The sequence below is a fragment of the Macrobrachium nipponense genome, chromosome 2 (genome assembly GCF_015104395.2).
Source record: "Macrobrachium nipponense isolate FS-2020 chromosome 2, ASM1510439v2, whole genome shotgun sequence".
In the NCBI taxonomy this organism is placed as follows: domain Eukaryota; kingdom Metazoa; phylum Arthropoda; class Malacostraca; order Decapoda; family Palaemonidae; genus Macrobrachium; species Macrobrachium nipponense.
This window is the reverse complement of record NC_087201.1, coordinates 47,813,534-47,833,665: the sequence shown is the minus strand read 5'-3', so window position 1 is coordinate 47,833,665 and position 20,132 is coordinate 47,813,534. Positions and strand designations below refer to the sequence as shown.

The following is a 20,132-nucleotide window of genomic DNA, read 5'->3' as shown; positions in this document are numbered from 1 at the left end:
TTCGACTCTACCTCGGAATTAATATATTTTCATATATGCTTAACCGAAGGGGAATTTTTTCTCGATATAGATTTGCCTGGACCAGGGCGCGAACCTATGGATCCTTTCAAACCCAGGAACGTCAGTGAAGCTTTCTTACTACACCTCTCGCGGTGGTGTAGTAGGAAAAGCTTCACTGACGTTCCTGGGTTTGAAAGGATCCATAGGTTCGCGCCTGGTCCAGGCAAATCTATTATCGAGAAAAAATTCCCCTTCGGTTTAAGCATATATGAAATATATTAATTCCGAGGTAGAGCGAATTAGATATTAAAGGACATTGTAGCTCGATATATGTATATGAATCACGGAAATGTGATATGACTTATATATAATGTGTATGTAAAACGATGAAAATAAGGGTGAGAAATTAATGCAGTAGTCCCATTTTTCCCTCCTTAATAATTAGATGCCAAAGCCTGGAAAGAGGGATCGGTAATTTTGCTTCTAGTTACAGCAGTCTCACATAATTGAATTGGTAGGTGTATATAAAAATATGTTAGAGAGAGAGAGAGAGAGAGAGAGAGAGAGAGAGAGAGAGAGAGAGAGAGAGAGAATAACAAGTAAACACTGACCATACATTTGGTATTTCGTTCACAGTACATTTAAGAATAACAGAAATAGTAGAAACAAAGACAATGCAATTGAACGGAGTATCGAATGACGTCACAGATATGAAAGACCGGGGGGGGGAGAAATACCACCGATGTCTGACATCTTTCTATTGTGGCGTAGAAAATTGGGTGAAGTTTGTTGTGACGGGCCCGAAATTGGTCGTGATGTGTGAGATCAGAATGGCATAGGTGTTCTATTTTCGGATATAATATGGCCACTTATGACGACAAACAGTGGATTTTGTCTCATATTCAAAATTCTTACGTCACGAGCGATGATACAGGTCAGTTTCGGTGGTTAGTGCCTATTTTCACGTCTTGGCTACTTAACCTAGTATAAGTAGTAGGCTATGTCCTTATTTCTCTCTCTCTTTTCTGCCTTGTGCTGTAGGGCTATGATTGCCTTATAGTCTTTTTATCCTTTTATGGCTTTTGGTTAAGAATAAGTAACAGTTGGGTGGAAATTGATCTTATTAGGCTACCTACCTAGCTACCTTGGAAACGTAGGTAGGAAAGGTCTTCCATAGCTAGGCTATGCTACTTGTCTTTCCAATTTAGGACCAGTGCTAGGTAACCAAGTCAAGCCTAACCCAAGACTCGTAAATTCCATAAGTTTAGGCTAACAAGACATATTTTATCTCTCACTCATTATCGCAGACGAATTCTCCCAGACACAGGTAAACAGAATTCATTACAGACTAAAGCGGCCCCCACACGCTCAAATTTTTGGTCCAATATTTTGATGTCAAATTAGGATTTGACATGAATTTGATCGTGTGTGGCGTAATTTGATGGCCTAAAAGGTTTGATGTCAAATTTTTTACTGATCTGATTTCAGTAGATATTTTTTGAGCCAACGTCAAATAATTTGTGCGTGTGTGGTACCCCTAGCAATAATTTGCGCAAATTACTAGTTAGTGATTAGACATAATCTGAGGAGGACGTGCGCGGCTCATCGTCATCGTGGCTCCAACAAAACATGAAAAGAAATTTCTTCTTGAGCTTAATGATGTTTATAGAAGTTTATTACAACTTTGGAACATTAAAAGTGACTGTTGTAGTGACAGAAATAAAAAAGATATGGCATATGAGACTCTTCTTCAGAAATTCTCTCTCTCTCTCTCTCTCTCTCTCTCTCTCTCTCTCTCTCTCTCTCTCTCTCTCTCTCTCTCTTTACAAATGGTAGATTGTTGTGTTCATCTTATTCATTCCATCTTGATGCTTAAGACAATATCTTTTTATGTCTTATTCACTTCCTCGTGCTGAAGTCCTGCATTTATATATATATATATATATATATATATATATATATATATATATATATATATTATATATATATACTAGGTATATAGATATATACATATAGATATATATTATATATATATATATATATATATATATATAAATATATATATATGTTACTTACCTATATCATTTAATAAAGGAGCATGACCAAATCGTTCACGACACAAATACCATTGCTGGGCCCACTTTCGTCTCTTTCGTTTCTGTGTGCTCTTCAACGCTAAGTCAAGAGCCAACGCTGTGTATATGCATCCATGATGACACTCGGAAGCAAAATGAAAATTTGATGAGAAGTTTGAGCGTGTAGGGCGAACGTCAAACCGTCAAATAATTTGACATAAAAAAATTTGACCAAAAATTTGAGCGTGTGTGGGCCGCTTAAGGTAGTTAAAGTTTTTATTGTTTTTTTATCAGGTCCCACTCCACCGATGATCTGAGACCTGCAAATTTATTTTTCATGTACTACTAGTACCATTCCCTCTGGGAGTGGAGGGGTCGCCTAGGTGGGGCCAAGATATTTTTGGGGGTAAAAAAAAATGAACAAAACTGTGCCAGTTGTGTAATTAGTAAAATAGCTATACCTTACTATTTTCTCGAGTGTAGAATGAACCTATATATCCATGTGAAAATAGTAGTATTAGTAACTAGTAAACCTGTATTTTAAACTTTAGAACTAAATTTTCAATTAATTTTTAACAATTACTACTAGGCTATAGCCTATGTAAATGTATCAAATACTGTAGCCTAACATGAATTTCTTCACAACCTTTTATTCAACACTATCCAGATTTCAGTTATCAAATTGTAATATCCAACAAATATTCTAATATCTTTTCCATGTAAATAATATAAAAATAAATGGCATATCAATAGTAGCACAAAATCTTCTAAATTTCAACCTATCCCATTCTATTCCTTCATCATCTCTCCCTGGAAGTTAACTCCAAGTAGCAGTAGCAAATTGCATTACACTTATTCAGAACTTAGATATACTAGTAGTTTCAATGACTTCATATTTAAGTTGATAACATTGAGTTGGATCAAAATTCACAAACAAGCATGCCATTCGTGTTATAAACCTATAACCATATCCATTCATTTTTCAGCTCTATATACTAAGTTGTAAAGGTAACCAGAACCAAGATAATTACCTAATTATATAGTGCATCTGTAAATAAACTAAAAATGTTTCAAATACTTTCTAGTCTTAAAAAATTCCAGTGGCATGTAAATAGATCAAATAGAGAATATTAATACCATTAGAATGGATCAAATCTGTTCAGACTAATATCAACAGCACATGGGTCAACAACAGTTTAGTGAGGTGTGGTTAAAAGTAGCTTTTGACCATCGTAGGATGTGATTGCTAGGTCAAGAATATCTGCTTTTGAGCAATGAAGGGTTAAAGTTTAGCAACAAAAAGAATTTCAAGAGGGTCGGCCAAGCATCTGAATTGTGGGGGAGTGACTGGCTCCCCAAGGCTGCCCCATAGTGATGCCACTGTATAATACACACTGGTGCAGAGACATTTGGATATTTTTATATAAGTAACTTACCAAGTAATTACATAGCTATGGTTCCCTAACCTATTGCAGCTTAAAGGCTAAAAAATTCATGCAATGGCACTTCTTTCGTTTGTGTGTAGGTGCGCCTGGTCCTGCCCACTATTCAGGACTTAGGGAAACAAATTAGCGAAGAGCTCAATTCGTTCCCTGTCAACTTCTGAGTTACATCATTAGTTTTTTGTAGCTACAGTACTTCATTAGTTTTTTGGATGATTGTTTGCCCATATTTGATGAAGTATTTGAATTTTGTTGTTGTGGTTTTCCTTCATCAGCCATTTACTTTTCATGGTTTAACTGTATTAGATTTCTTCAAGTTAAAATGTCAGATACTAGCTCATCTAGTGTTCCTTTCTGTTCTGAGGGTTGTCCAACAAAGTTAGTTTAAGAATCTCATACTGAATGTATTCACTGTAGAGGACAGAAATTTAGTAAGGATAATACTTGCCCAGGGTTTCAAGATTGAGAGGATAAAAACAGAAATCTTTATCTTTGAAATTTCATCCAGATCAATGTGAAAGAGATAGGAAGAGGAAGGCAGCCCTTAGGGCTGAGAATAGAGTTAGTACAGATTCTACTCCTTTGCCTATCTTAGTGGATGATAAATCTGTTACTCCTCCTGCTCTTCCTTCTCCTCACATCCTCTGTCCTCTTGCTTTACCACCTTCTACTAATCCAGGTTCTCATGATTCCATCCTACGTACCATTCCCATCCTCAAATCAAGGTTCGACTGTAAGTTTGGATTGTCCCAACACAATATACAAACTGTCAGTCCTTTACGATAGGAATTGGTTGAGGCATAGCCTGTACATGGCCACTGAAATCCTCAAACAAGGTGGTTAGATCGTTAACTACCAGTCCGGTTGTTAGTAGCCCTCTGACCGATGTAACATTCCAGTTTGAGTTAAATTCTTTTTATTTTTTAGAGGGGGGCTGGAATGGGATTTATCCAGGGGTGGGCAAACTTTTCAGTGCAAGGGCCACATTAAAAATTCATGATTTTATAGGGCTGTATAGTATATTAAGCAAAATAATTAATATTTAAAATAGACAAAATAAAAGGCTATTAAAGAAAAATTCAATAAATTTTTATTATTTAGTACGTTAAAGTACTGTAGAAGATTCACATAAATGCATTTATTTGAATTACAAAGTAACTCAGTTGGAAAACAGTTTTTGTTAATTAGTATTTTAAAGTAGGAACTTCACGTGAAACACATTTGAAAGACAAAATAACCTTTATCTTTCAAATTTAATAACATTTGGCTGGCCGCGACTGAATTTCATTGGCATGCACCGTAGTTTGCCCACACTGGATTAATCCAACTGACTTTATTCCTAATAGTAATTGGTAAAATTCATTCAGTACTTGGAATAACCAGCATTTGTGAACAGCCTTTTGGTATGGATTACTTCTAAGTACCTAGGTATCAGTATACTATATATTGTTTTGTTCATGCCACTTACCTGACAGATATATATATAGCTGTATTTTCTGACGTCCGACAGAAATTTCAAAACTCGCGGCACACGCAGTGGGCGGCCAGGTGGTAGTACCCATTCCCGCCGCTGGGAGGCGGGATATCAGGAACCATTCCCATTTCTATTCATATTTTTTTTTCTGTCGCCGGTCGGTAAACATCTGTTTACAGACTCTGCTCAGGATTTTTTGGAAATTGACTCGCTTTAAGTATCTGATTGATTTTTTTTGGTATTGAATTGGATTGTTGAATTGGCATGCGCGATAGTGGACCGTTTTTTGATTTTGGATTGACTTTTCTCTATAAGATATGTCTGGATCAAGTGTTGTGAGTTTCAGAGTGTGTGTGAGGGCTGATTGTAAGGTGAGGCTACCGAAAGCATCGGTAGACCCCCACACAGTATGTATGAGTTGTAGGGGGCTTAATTGTTTGATTGATCATCGGTGCAATGAATGTGAGAAATTGACTTGATGATGAGATGGAGAGTATATGAGGGTCCTATCGCTTAAATTGGAGCGCGATAGGATCAGGAGGTCTTCTCAAGGAGTGGTTCTTCCCAAAGGTAAGACTAACATCTCTCCTGCACTAACCCATAGTGTTTACAACCCCCCTAAACCTGTGTGGCCTTCGGGCTCTGATTCTGTGTCGGGAGAAGCGAATGCTCTCTCTATGATTTTGGAGTCTCTTCGCACTCTGGAGAACAAAGTGAAAGCCTTAGAAACTGGCTCGGTGCAAGTGTGTGATCGTGCCCCCAGTGTTGTGGAGGGGGCGTCAGATCGGCCCATAATGCCTCTAGCCTAGACCTCTATCAGACTCCCAAGACCCAGGGAGGAGGTATGTCGAAAGCCGCAAGAGGGTTACGGGGGCTTCCCACCGATCTGGCGTCCCTTCGGCAGACCATGTAGCAAAGACCCAGGCTGCCAAGGACCGTGCACGAGCACGCGTCCTGAAAGAGTGCTTCTCGTCCTCCGAAGCGTCCTCCCCGCGCAAGGGGTTGGAGCGCTCGGAGAGACTCTCGTCCGTAAAGAGGACGTTTCTTGCGGAGGACGCTTCACGTCCTCTTTCGCCGCTTTCTCGGAAGACGCTTATGATGTCTTTCCGCCTCAGAAGAGAGGTAGGATTTCCTCCGATGAGGACGCTAGGTTGCGTGCACAGGCGCGTATACTGAGAAAACAGGTAGCTGTACCTGTGAGAAGGAAGGAGGCGTCCCCTCGCCCCTCGTGCTTCTCACAGGATCAGTCCTGCTTCCTCTGCTCTTCTTCCCGACGAAGAACATTCTTTTGCCCCTTCAGGACCAGCTATCCTCGCTTATGGCTCAGAGGACTCGCCCAGCAGCAGTCGAGCCTAAGCGAAGGAAGGACCTTAGACTGCCTGTCAAGAGGACTAAGCAGTCTCCTTCGCCTTCTCCTACTTCGTCTCGTTCGCCGATCGCTTCTCCTTTGGCGATTCGCCGTCTCGTTCGTCCGCTAGAAGGACGTTACGTCAGACGCTTTTTGAGGAGGACGCTCTGTACGAGGACGTTTCGGCAGGACGTTGGGCAAGACGCTCGTCAGGACGCTTGTCAAGACGCTCGTCAGGACGCTTGCAAGAACGCTAACAGGACGTCGTCAGGAACGCTTGGCAGGGCGCTAGGCAAGACGTTTCGTCAGGACGCTCGCCAGGTCTGCCTAGACAGGACGCTCGGCAGGACGCTCACCAGGACGCTAGACAGGACGCTTGGCAGGAAGCTCGCCAGGACGTTCAGACCTCCTTTCAAGACGTTTGGGGATTCTGATCAAGAAGTCTTCCCCCCAGACGCTAGTTTACGTGCACAGGCACGTATACCACCGAAGAAATGTAAGGACGCATTCTCGAGCAGGTGAGACTGCTGCGGAAGGCGCTGAGGACGCTCGTCCTCCTCAGGACGCTCTACCGTCAACGAGCAGTAAGCGTCATAAAGAAGACAGCCGTATTAAGGCTGCATCTATCAAGGATAGGGGTCCTTTGATAAAGCCAAGACCCGCCATTAGGACGCCTTCTCCTGACAGACGGTCTCCTCTTCGTTTAGAGAAGAAGGAGAGCTAAGTAATTCTGCCGAATCGGCTGAAGAGGAACCTGCTTCAGCCCCTTCTATCTCGGACTATAAGGTCCTCGTACGACTCTTGCGGTCTTTGTTTGAAGATAAATTTCAGCCCCCCGCAGCTCCCAAGTCTCCTCCTTCGCAGTTTTCCTCATCTAAAACTGGGAAAACCCCGGAGTTTGTAGAGATGAAAAACTTCTCTATCAACAAAAAAAAACGTGCTTTCAAAAAGCTCCAGGACTGGATGATACGAAGGAGAGAGCAAGGTAAGACGACCTTCGCATTGCTCCTACTAGACTTAGTGGAAAAGGGGGCATTTGGTATAGAACCAAAGATGAAGTGGGAATTCGTATCCCTTCTTCTGTCAGGGAGATTTCTCCAGCCTTGTGGATTTGAGAGGAGGTCGCTTTTACCACCTCTGCCAAGGTAACTTGGACCGCGTCGGAGACTGACCCATCATTTGAAGGGTCTGCTCAGGACGCTGGAAGTCTTCAACTTCCTTGACTGGTGTTTGGGAGTTCTGGATATGCAAGCGAGAAGCCCAGAATCTCTTAGTCTGGGGAGCTGTCCAACGTGTTAGCATGTATGGACAAAGCCGTCAGGGATGGTCGGAGGAGCTCGTATCTCACTTTGGAACAGCTTTACTAAAAAAGAGAGCTTTGCTGTGGCAATTTCACAGCTCGTTCGGTGACGCCAGCTCAGAAAGCGGATTTGTGTTTTCGCCTCGTTTCGAACCATCTCTTCCCCAGACTTTGGTTAAGGACCTGACGAACAGCTTACAAGAGAAGGCTACTCAGGACCTTTTGGCCCAGTCTTCTAGACGGTCAGCCGTACCTTCAAACATCTTTCGGCTGCAGTTCGTCGCCGAAGAAAGTTAAGCCCTTTCGTGGGGCTCCCCCCTCGAGAGCAGCACCTCGAGGGAGATGGTTTTCACGAGGAAGAGCTTCCTTTAAGCCAAAGCCTTCCAAGTGAAAAGCATTTGTCCTTCAGACACCAGTCGGAGCAGACTGAAGTATTTTGCGGGAGCGTGGAGAGAGAGAGACACGGACTCTTGGTCCCTCAAGATCGTGGAGCAGGGGTACAAGATCCCCTTTTTGGACCTTCCTCTCTTTCTACGACTCCCAGAGACCTTTCTCCATCCTATCAAGGAGAAAAGAAGAAAGTCTTGTTCGATCTTCTTCAACAGATGATCGACAAAAGAAAAAGCGGTGGAACAAGTGCCGGACCTGCAGTCTCCAGGTTTTTACAACAGAATCTTCCTGGTACCAAAGCAGTCGTCAGGTTGGCGTCCAGTTCTAGATGTGAGCAGGCTCAATCTTTTCGTGGAAAAGGTCAAATTCACGATGGAGACGCCTCATTCTGTTCTGGGAGCTTTGAGACCGGGCGATGGGATGGTATCCTTAGACTTGCAGGGACGCGTAATTCCACATCCCGATCCACCCTCTTTTCAAGAAAGTATCTAAGATTTGTCTTTGAACAACAAAGTATGGCAGTTCAGAGCTATGTGCTTCGGACTGACCACGGCTCCGATGGCGTTCACAGTGGTGGGATGAAGAATGTAGCGAGGTGGCTACACTCTTCGGGAATAAGAGTTTCCCTATACCTCGACGACTGGCTGATCAGAGCGTCGTCGAGAGAGAAGTGTCTGAAGGACTTGCAGTTCACTTTAAGCCTTAGCGAAGTCCCTGGGACTTCTGGTCAACCTCGAAAAGTCGCATTCTGACCCCAACACAGTCCATCGTGTATCTGGGGATTCAGATGGATTCAGTGGCTTTTCGAGCGTTTCCGTCCCAGGAACGTCAGCGGCTAGGCTTAGAAAAGATCTCAGCCTTTCTAAGGAAAAGAGACTTGCTCGGCGAGGGAATGGATGAGTCTGCTGGGGACCATTTTCCTCGCTGGAAAGGTTTGTTTCCTTGGGAAGACTGCACATCAGGCCTCTCCAATTCTTCTTGGCAGACGAGTGGAAGGCCAAAGACGATCTCAATGCAGTATTGAGAATATCGATTCCTATCAAGAACCACCTAAGATGGTGGTTGGACCCTCAGAAGCTTCAAGAGGGCGTGTCCCTAAAGTCTTTTGAGCCCGACCTAGTGTTGTTTTCAGACGCTTCCATCACAGGATGGGGAGCAACACTAGGGGGAAGGAAGTGTCAGGCTCCTGGAGAGGGGAACAGGTAGCCTGGCATATAAATGTCAAAGAACTGGCAGCAGCTTTCTGTCCCTGCAGTTCTTCGAGAAGAGTTTGGAACACAAGATTGTTCAGATAAACTCGGACAATACCACAGCACTCGCTTATTTAAAAAACCAGGGAGGAACACACTCCAGAACGTTGTACTCCCTAGCGAGAGAGATTCTGCTGTGGGCAAAAAAGAAAGAAGGTGACTATCCTGACGAGATTCATTGCAGGAGTGCAAAACGTCAGGGCAGACCTTCTCAGTCGTCGAGACCAAGTCCTTCCGACGGAATGGACTCTTGCACGAGGACGTTTGTCGAGACCTGTGGACGCTGTGGGGACGTCCACTGGTCGACTGATTCGCAACGTCAAGGAACAAGAGACTTCCTCTTTACTGCTCCCCGGTCCTGGATCCAGAAGCAATCGCAGTAGACGCTTTGCTTTGGAATTGGACGGGCCTAGACCTATATGCCTTCCCACCATTCAAGATTCTGGGGGAAGTCATGAGGAAGTTTGCGGCCTCGGAAGGGACAAGGTTAACCCTGATCGCTCCGATGTGGCCAGCGAGAGAATGGTTCACAGAGGTCATGTCTTTCCTTGTAGACTTTCCAAGGACATTGCCCTGGAGGAAAGATCTACTCAAACAGCCTCACTTCGAAAGGTTTCACCAAAAACCTCTCCGCTCTGAGTCTGACTGCGTTCAGACTATCGAACAGTTGGCCAGAGCGAGAGGTTTTTCGAAAGCAGCTGAGAGAGCAATCGCACAGGCGAGACGTGCTTCCACAAGAGCTGTTTACCAGTCGAAGTGGGCTTCCTTCAGGGCATGTGTAAAAAGGAGGGAGTTTCCTCTTCCTCGACCTCTGTGAACCAGATAGCTGATTTTCTTTTCCTGCCTATTTCTCAGAAATGTGCAGAAATTAGCGGTCCCTACCATCAAGGGATACAAAAAGCATGTTGTCAGCGGTTTTTAGGCACAGAGGCCTAGACCTGTCTGACAACAAGGATATCATGACCTTTTGAAGTCTTTCGAGACCTCGAGGTTCCTCAAATGAGACCTCCATCATGGAATCTGGATGTAGTCCTGAAATTCCTTATGTCGAACACTTCGAACCGCTTCAAACAGCGGTCTCTTCGAAACCTGACAAGGAAGGCTCTTTTCCTAACTTCTCTTGCGACGGCTAAGAGAGTTAGTGAAATTCAAGCGTTTAGCAAGTTAATGGGCTTCAAAGGGGACAATGCTGTCTGCTCGTTGAACCCTTCTTTCTTGGCGAAGAATGAAAATCCTTCGAACCCTTGGCACCGAAGAACTTTCGCAGAATCACCAAGGGTATTGTCCAAGTCTGGTGGGCCAAGAACCAGAGAGAGTCCTTTGCCCGGTAAGGGCTCTCAAGTTCTACGTGCATAGAACTAAAGAGTAAGAGGTCCTCAGGTAACCTCAGTGGCTCTGTGAAGAGGCCAGAGTTACCTTTATCAAAGAATGCTGTGGCTTTCTTTCTAAGGGACACCATTCGGGAGGCTCATTCATCTTCCAGAACGATGATTTGAGCCTCTTCCGAGTAAAAGCGCAACGAAGTACGAAGCCGGTCGCTCTTCACCTCTCTTGCCTTCCAAAAGAACATGTCAATCAAGGACATCCTTGATTGCACTTTTGGAGGAGCAACTCGTCTTCGCCTCACATTACCTAAGGGATGTGAGAACGATCTATGACGATTGTAATGCACTGGGGCCATACGTTCTGCGGACACAGTATTGGGGTCCGGAAGTAGCTCTTTCCCTATTCCTTAGTTAGGTTTAAGTTAGGTTGTTGTGTTTTTTAGGTTTGGTGGTAGTCTTATGTGAAGATCTCCCATCATTTAGTTTAGTGTTAAGGGGTTTTTGTGTATAGTTGGTCAGGTGGTGGTCAGTTGCTTCGTTGCCCTCATTTGTATGGCCTCGATGATCGTGTCACGCTGAGGTCTCGCACCCGTTGACAGATCATCCAGAGCGCACCAGCACTACAGGTCTCCACCTGGCTGGCAACTCTGTGATTAAGCAAAAGCAGCCTTACGTGACAGTAATCACATAGTCTACTTTGCAAACAGGTAAGGAACCAAGATGTATATCATCTACTTAATTTAAGTTTCCCAAAAAATCCTATTCTGTCTCTTCCCACCATCCGAAGGTGGGATTCAGCTATATATATATCTGTCAGGTAAGTGGCATGAACAAAATGTTATTGTTATTATACAATTAAGTTTGTTCATACTTACCTGGCAGATATATATAATTAAAGTGCCCACCCTCCTCCCCTCAGGAGACAGAGGCATTAATAAAAAATATGAATAGAAAATGGGAATGGTTCCTGATATCCGCCTCCCAGCGGCGGGAATGGGTACTACCACCTGGCCGCCCACTGCGTGTGCCGCGAGTTTTGAAATTTCTGTCGGACGTCAGAAAATACAGCTATATATATATCTGCCAGGTAAGTATGAACAAACTTAATTGTATAATAACAATAACATGTTTTTTATATTTGTTTGTATTTAGAGAGGTACTACTAGCAAACAAGTATGTACAGTGGAACCCCGGTTTTCATACATAATCCGTTACAGAACCTCCCGCAAAATCCAAAATGTACAAAAATGAAAACAATAATTTCCATAGCGAATATTGTAAATAGTAGGTACAATTAAATGTGTTCCAGACCCCCCCCAAACAAAAATGTATTTTATAGGGAATAAAAACAGTTTTACATACAGAAAACAATGAGAAATAAATATTAATGACTAATGAAATGAGTAAATGAATATTTACCGTCACTTACCTTTATAGAAAACACTTGTAAGTGTATGGGAGATGGAGAGGAGGGGAGAGGGAGGAGGAAAGGTTATTGTTTGGAAGGGAAATCTCCCTCCAGAAGGACTTCTGGTAGTATCAAGGACCTATCTGGGGTTAATACTTCTCTTTGTTTTTTACTGGCACTATAAGTTACTTCCCCCTTTGTTTTATACTGGCCCTAGGGCCAGCTTCGAGAGTTTACTTGGACCCCTGTTGGTTGCACAACAAAGCTGTCCAGAGACATTTGTTTTATGGCATTTCTTTAAAATTTGCCAAAAGTTAGACACAACATTGTCATTAAACATGTTGGAGACATGGATTACAACTATTTATTGGGATGATAATTCTCCACAAAATATTTTACATCATTCCACTTTGCAAACATGTCCTTATCCCTAAAGTAGGCTCATTATATATGCCCATTTGTTTTCTGAATTTTTCAAACCAGCCTCTGCTGGCCTTAAATTCACTAACAGCAAGGTTTGTTGTAGGCATTTTCTCACCGACATCGGCATAGGGCTAGCACTTGGAACTTTCTTTGGCCCCATGATGGATTATTTAGCTGTTACACTTGAATGAAAAAGCTCAAAAACAACGAACACAAAAGCAGAGTGGGTCACGAAAGATGGGATACTTTTTTTGGGTGCTTGATACGGGGCCCGGTCAAGCACTGGGCCCCGGATGGAGCGTTTCTGAGTGTACAAAAACCGAGGAAACGTACGATAACCTAGACAAAATTTCGTAGGAAAAAATGTACGAAAACCACAACATACAAAAAGAGAGGCTTACGAAAACCAAGGTTTGACTATAGTTTAATTGGTTTGAAGGTCCATGATTTACCCATAATATTAATACATTTTCTTACCACAGTATTACATGAGTCAGGCACTTATGTGTGTATACAGTTGAACTTGCAGGATTCACAGGGGATAGGGACCACAAGCCCCTGCAAATAGTTAAAATATGCAAATACTTGACACCCCTCTAAAAATGCTTATAACTACCTATATTGATAGTTGAAACACCATGAAACCCCTCAAAAATACTCCTACTTGACTATTTTGATAGTTTTATCTTGAAAAATGTATTTAGTCACAAAGATAATATGAAAATACAGTAATTAGTGAATAATTCTCTTGGAAAAATTTTGCAAATTGGCAAAGTTTCAGCGAATAATGGGGATATACGTTCCAAAGAAAAATCTGTGAATAGGTGAAGCCGCCAATCCAGAACCATGAATAGGTTGTGGGTTGACTGTACTTCTATTTAATGTTTATTATCTGTGGATAAATGGAATTAAATCTGTGTTCATCGGTTTTGCTATCTCTCAAGGACTGTGTGAAGTGGTTGTGCAGCCAGAAGCCGGAGCAGCTTCGGTGGTTGAATTCCCCTTCTTGGCAGACTCAGAATCACCACCGCAAGGCCAAGAGGATCCACCACTGCACTCCCTAGATATTGCCTCTGGTAAATTTTAACACCAAGAACTTTTCTTGTGACTATAAATGTAAAGTTCCTTTAAATGTCCTATCACAGTATTTTGTGAAGATAATATAAACAGTATGTTATTTGATGTTACTTTTCATTCAGATATGGACTTTGTGGGGCACAGAAAGAGGTCAGATACAGCGCAGAGGTTAGAGATAATGCGAAGAGAGAAAAAGAATGCTTCTAAAGTGAAACGCATAGCTTGGAAGCACAGTGATGGAGTAGTTGATGGTGAGTAGTATTTACAGCAGATAAAACTAACACCTTTATGTTGCTAACTCTTTCTCGCCAATAATTTCTTTTTATTTTATTAACCTACCTAGTAATTAAATAGCTAAGAGTTTCTGCTTGATAGCAGCTTAAATTGTGAAAACTAGAGGTAACAATAGTCTTTTTTTTTTTTTTTATGCAGGTGAATAGCCCTCCCACTTTTTGGGTAAGAGAGGCACAAATACACAGAGACCAATTTTGTTTCTGCCAGCTTAAGACCAACATGGTGTTGGGATTGCAGCTGAGTTTTGGATTTTGTTGGATAATTTCACCTTGGTGAAATATTTTAATATGGTTGCATTTGACATTTTATTATTATTTAGTCAGGAATTCATATCATTGGATAGTGATTGTTTTTTCTGATTTAGTATCTGATTTTGACATTTCTAGTGAGTTATAGTGTATTTTTCTGATTTAGTATCTGATTTTGACATTTCTAGTGAGTTATAGTGTTTTTTCTGATTTAGTACTAATCTGATTTTGACATTTCTAGTGAGTTATGTCAGACACTAGTTTTTTCTAATATTCGTTACTGCAGCAAAGGATGCAATATTCGACTTACTAAAGTAGTTATGACTCTCACACCTTGTGCACTGCTTGCAGGGAGCAGGTATGTTCTAGCGAATTGACAAGTGAGGAATGTAAGGGGTAGGATAAAAAAACTTGGAAAACTTTAGCCTCTCAGCTATGAAGTTAGAGTAGCTTCTCACTTACGAAGTTAGAGAGAGACTGTAAAACAAAAGCAGTGTCTAGAGCAGAAGTAAAATCATTAGCTAGTCAGGGTAGTAACCCTTCTACTAGTAAGATGAATCTTTATGTTGTCTTTTCTCTTGTTGTATTACTTTTTCCCATTTCGAGCCCTCCTCATAAAATACCCGTTCCGTCTCCTAGCTCCCACGCTTCCAAGCCAGATCACCTCACCAGCTTTGAATCAAAATTTGATCAGAAATTCGGTCTGTTTGCCGACACAATTGCTCATTTAAGGGAATCAGTGCATTTTAAATCACGCGCCTTGAGGGATGTTGGGAATTCATGGATCAAGCTGTTATTTTGTTTACAAGTGTTACCCGGGCACGCATGAGCGAATTTCTTTCTTCTCGCATTAAAAAGCATCAGCGACACATCTTGGAAATTCTTTACGTGTAGTCACTTTGTCGTAATTTTTGCACTGTTTTATATTAGCTGTTACATAGAGTTTTATATATGAAAATGTGCGCAATTTCATTTATAATACAACTAAAAACAACCCATGGTTGTAGCTTTTATCACTTATGAAATATTTTCATATAAATCATGATAAGTGCCAGAATTTCAACCTTCGGTCAAATTTGACTCGACTAAAATGGTCGAAAAACGCTATTGTAAGCTAAAACTCTTACGTTCTAGTAATAATCAATCATTTACCTTCATTTTGCAACAAATTGAAAGTCTCTAGCACAATATTTAGATTTATGGTGAATTTTTGAAAAAAACTTTTTCCTTAAGTCCGTGCAGTAACTGCCGAAAAAATCAGAAATTCTTTCGTCAGTGTCGTAATGTTTGCACCATTTTATGTTAGCGGTTACATAAAGTTTTATATATGAAAATGTGCGCAATTTCATGTAGAATACATTTAAAAACAAGCCATGGTTGTAGCTTTTATTAGTTTTGAAATATTTTCATATAAATCACAATAAGTGCCAAAATTTCAACCTTCGGTCAACTTTGACTCAATCGAAATGGTTGAAAAACACAATTGTAAGCTAAAACTCTTACATTCTAGTAATAATCAATCGTTTACCTTCATTTTGGAACAAATTGGAAAACTCTAGCACAATATTTTGATTTATTGTGAATTTTTGAAAAACACTTTTTCCTTACGTCCGCGCGTGGTAACTGCCGAAAAAATCATAAATTCTTTCGCCAGTTTGTCGTAATGTCTGCACCGTTTTATATTAGCGGTTACTTAAAGTTTTATATATGAAATGAAATATTTTCATATAAACCTGATAAGTGCCAAAATTTCAACCTTCGGTCAACTTTGACTCGACCGAAATGGTCGAAAAACACAATTGTCAGCTAAAAATCTTACATTAGTAATATTCAATCATTTACCTTCATTTTGCAACAAGTTGGTAAACTCTAGCACAATATTTTGATTTATGGTGAATTTTTGAAAAACACTTTCCCTACGTCTGCACGTTAACTCTGCCGAAAAAATCAGAAATTCTTTCGTCAGTTTGTCGTAATGTTTGCACCGTTTTATTTTAGCCATTACATAAAGCTTTATATATGAAAATGTGCACAATTTCATGTAGAATACAATTAAAAACAAGCCATGGTTGTAGCTTTTATCGGTTTTGAAATATTTTTATATAAAGCACAATAAGTGCCAAAATATCAACCTTTGGTCAACTTTGACTCAATCGAAATGGTCGAAAAACAAGATTGTAAGCTAAAACTCTTCCATTCTAGTAATAATTAATCATTTACCTTCATTTTGCAACAAATTGGAAGTCTCTAGCACAATATTTCTATTTATGGTGAATTTTTGAAAAAAAAAAAACTTTTTCCTTATGTCTGTGCGGTAACTCTGCCGAAAAAATCAGAAATTCTTTCGTCAGTTTGTCGTAATGTTTGTACCATTTTATATTAGCTGTTACATAAAGTTTTATATATGAAAATGTGCACAATTTCATGTAAAATACAACAAAAAATATCTCATGGTTGTAGCTTTTACTAGTTTTGAAATATTTTCATATAAATCACGATAAATAGAAAAAATTCGACCTTCGGTCAACTTTAACTCGACTGAAATGGTCGAAAACTGCAATTGTAAGCTAAAACACTTACAGTCTAATAATATTCAATCAATTACCTTCATTTTGCAACAAACGCAAAGTCTCTAGCACAATATTTCTATTTATGGTGAATTTAAAAAAAACTTTTTTACGTCCTTGCGTTATGAATTCACGCATCATTTTGTGATAATATTTTTTCTGTGTTGCTTTGATCATTTTACGGTTTTTTATATACCAAAATCATTGCAATTTAGTGTACAATACAATGAAAAAAAATTAACTCATTAGCTTTAACTGTTTTGTTCACAGCGCGATTTTTATTCAATTATATATGAAATTTTTTTTTTTGCGCTGTCATATATTCCAATATATATATATGATAATGATTTTTTTTTTTCATTTCTGATGATTGCATACTAAACTTCAGGCAATGACAAAAAAAGGAGCCAAAGATAAACTCTTAATCCTTAAAACTAAGAGTGCTGTGGTTTTTTGAAAAAACTTTTTTTCCGCTTCTGCGCTAATTCCCGAATGTCGCCGGCATATGAGAGACACTGGTAAATAGCGGCTCGGCGTTTAAGGTTTAATGTACAAGCGCCCTCCAGTGTCAGATCATCCTATTATGACAGTACTCAGAAGTTCAACACTGCCTGTTTCGCTTCAAGAGCGATCAAGAAACAACCAAAAAGTGATGTCCCAATCCTTCATGCACCCTTGGGGGGACAGGCTCCATTTTTTGGGAAAAGATGAGCAATGGGTAATTCAGGTACTAAAGGAGGGGTACTTCATTCCCTTCAGGGAAAAGCCGCCATTAAGCAACACTCCATTAGAAATGACGGCTTACTACATAGGATCGGAGAAATTTTCAGTCCTCTCCTAGGAGGTCGCTTCCTTGCTCAAGAAAGGAGCGATAGAGCCATTGAAGAACCACAAATCGGAAGCTTTCTACAATTGCCTGTTTGTGGTTCCAAAAGCCACAGGGGGATGGAGACCAGTCCTGGATGTGAGTGCCCTGAATCAATTTTGTGAACAAAAAAAAATTTCATATGGAAATGAATCAGTCCTTGCCTCCATTCATCAAGGGGACTGGATGGTCTCTCTCGACATGAGACACATAGTACTTCTACATGCTGATACATCTGGAGTTGAGGAAGTATCTCAGGCTTGTGCGGAAGAAAAGAGGTTTTTCAGTTCAGGGCTCTGTGCTTTGGACTTACGACAGCCTCCAAGTTTTTACAAGAGTGCTCATCCTTTTGAAGAAGTAGCTTCATTTGATAGTTATCAAGATATCTCTTTACCTGGACAACTGGCTACTTCGATCCCCTACAGAAGTTACGTGCATGAGGGACCTACAAGAGACTCTTCAGATGATTCAGGATCTGAGATTGATTTTGAATTCAGAGAAATTGCAGCTGATGCCATCTCAACAGATCATGTATTTGGGGATGAAGATAGATACTCGGATTATTTGGGTTTTTCCCTCCCCCAAAAGAGTGGAGGATGGCGTAAAGAAGTGGAATTTGTTTCTGTCTTTTCCAACCTGTTCAGCCACACAGTGGATGAGTCTGCTGGGCACTCTAGCCTCTCAGAACAGTTTGTGAGGTTGGGAGGCTTGCTTATGAGAACACTCCAGTTCTTCCTAAGGATCAATTGGTATCAGAAAACAAACCAAGATCTGTGTTCTTGTTCTTCTGAGAACAGAGGAGATAAAAGAAGACCTGTGGTGGTGGAACTCCACTGACATACTACTAAAAGGGAAATCGCTCTTCATTGTGAACCCGACCTAGAACTCTTTTCAGATGCATCTTCCTTAGGTTGGGGAGCTCTTCTGGAGGGGAGAGAAGTTTCAGCTGTGTGATCACATCAAGAGAAGAACCAGCACATCAACATAAAGGAGTTGAGAGCGATTTTCCTGGGTATATATCATTTCTCGAATGAAGTCCATGACAAAGTTGTAGCAGTTTTTTTCGGACAACACTACTGCTCTGACTTATATCAGATTTCAAGGGGGAACTCATTCATTTTCCTTGTAGAAAACAGCCAGGGAAATGCTTTTTTGGGCAGATAGAAACAGTTACATGTTGGTCACCCAAGTCATTTAGGGGAAATGAACCTGATAGCAGACGAGCTGAGTCACTGAAATAAAATTCTTCCCACAGAGTGGACATCAGACAGTCAGGTATTCTCTGAGTTATTGAAGGTGAGGAAAACCGATGTTAGACTTGTTTGCAACATCCACCCCCTCATCCCAACTCCTTGACGAGGTGGGGGGCTTAGGGATCCACTGCAGAGAGAGTATGCCTCTTTATGCCTGCTCTCTCAGCTGAGGATTCAACTGAACATTGGGACCTCTAACTCCTTTACTCCTCCCCCTTTAAATTTTCCCCCTTCCCTTCTTCTAGTTCTTTCGGTGACGACCAAGGGAAGGTTTTGGACTACTGATTTCACTGCCCTTTTAACTTGATGGAGGGTGGAGTTCGATGTCATGCCACTCCACCCGTAAAACTAGAGTACAGTAGGGCCTCGTTAATCGCGGGGGATAGGGCCCAGAACCCCCCGTGATAAGTAAATACCCGTGTTATCCTGGTACCCCCCTAAAAATTGCTTTAAACTGCCTACTTTAATAATTAACCCACCCAAGACCACTATTTCAATGTTTATAACTGCCTACTTTAGTTCAAGCACCAAATATGTCTTCAACTAAATTCAAGACAGTTTCAAAGTTATTCTTTCCTATCTTCAATTTCCCCTTCATCAGATCAGCAAACAAAAGTATAATTACCTAACAATTCCTTGGTATTTTCATGATTTGGCTGCTGCACAAAACTAAAAGTACATAGTATATCTATTTCGTGAATGAACATATTTATGATAAAAAAAACATGATTTACTGTAATGATTACAGCACCCAACTATAATATTAATGTATAAACAGCAAAATACAGCAATAAAAATCTATTTTTGTCTGTTGTTTACGTTTAGAATCAGCTGATGCACGTTTATTACCAAAAGAATTATTTTGGAAAACAATTTAGTTGCTAAAAGAAACTAATTTGTTAATGGAATTATTATTATTTTTAACTTTGTACATAATAGTTTATGATATTATGATACAGTAATTTTCATTATTTCAGGTTGAGAGAGAGAGAGAGAGAGAGAGATGATGAGAGAGAGAGGATGAAGATGAGAGAGAGAGAGAGAGAGAAAACAGAAAACTAGCTTGGGATGAGAGTAACTGTTGAATAGCTTGAGAGAGCAGCTTGGGACGAGAATACTGTTACTAGCTTAGCTGGAGAATAACACAATAAAATTTGTATTTTAAATATTTTTATGGTGATAAGAAATGAAACATGGATAGTGATAAGATATTCTTTTGTATACTGTTATAATGTGAAAATCATTTAGTCAACTATAAAAGTTGTATTGAAGCAGTTTCGTAAATCACAGAATAATAGCTCAGTATTATAGTTTTTTTTCTGTAAGTGATGAGAGAGAGAGAGAGAGAGAGAGAGAGAGAGAGAGAGAGAGAGAGAGAGAGAGAGAGAGAGAG

General features: G+C 40.6%; 1 protein-coding gene across 1 annotated transcript in view; it reads left to right on the top strand.

Annotated features, from left to right (window-relative positions):
• Positions 1-751: 751 nt before the first annotated feature.
• The window catches only part of LOC135220558 (target of rapamycin complex 2 subunit MAPKAP1-like), a 290,454-nt gene continuing 271,073 nt past the window's right edge, over positions 752-20,132 (top strand). Inside the window, exons 1-3 of the mRNA XM_064257774.1 lie at positions 752-934; positions 13,380-13,511; positions 13,635-13,763. The gene's annotated coding sequence lies outside the window, so the exon portion shown is untranslated. The remainder of the gene's footprint in view (positions 935-13,379; positions 13,512-13,634; positions 13,764-20,132) is intronic.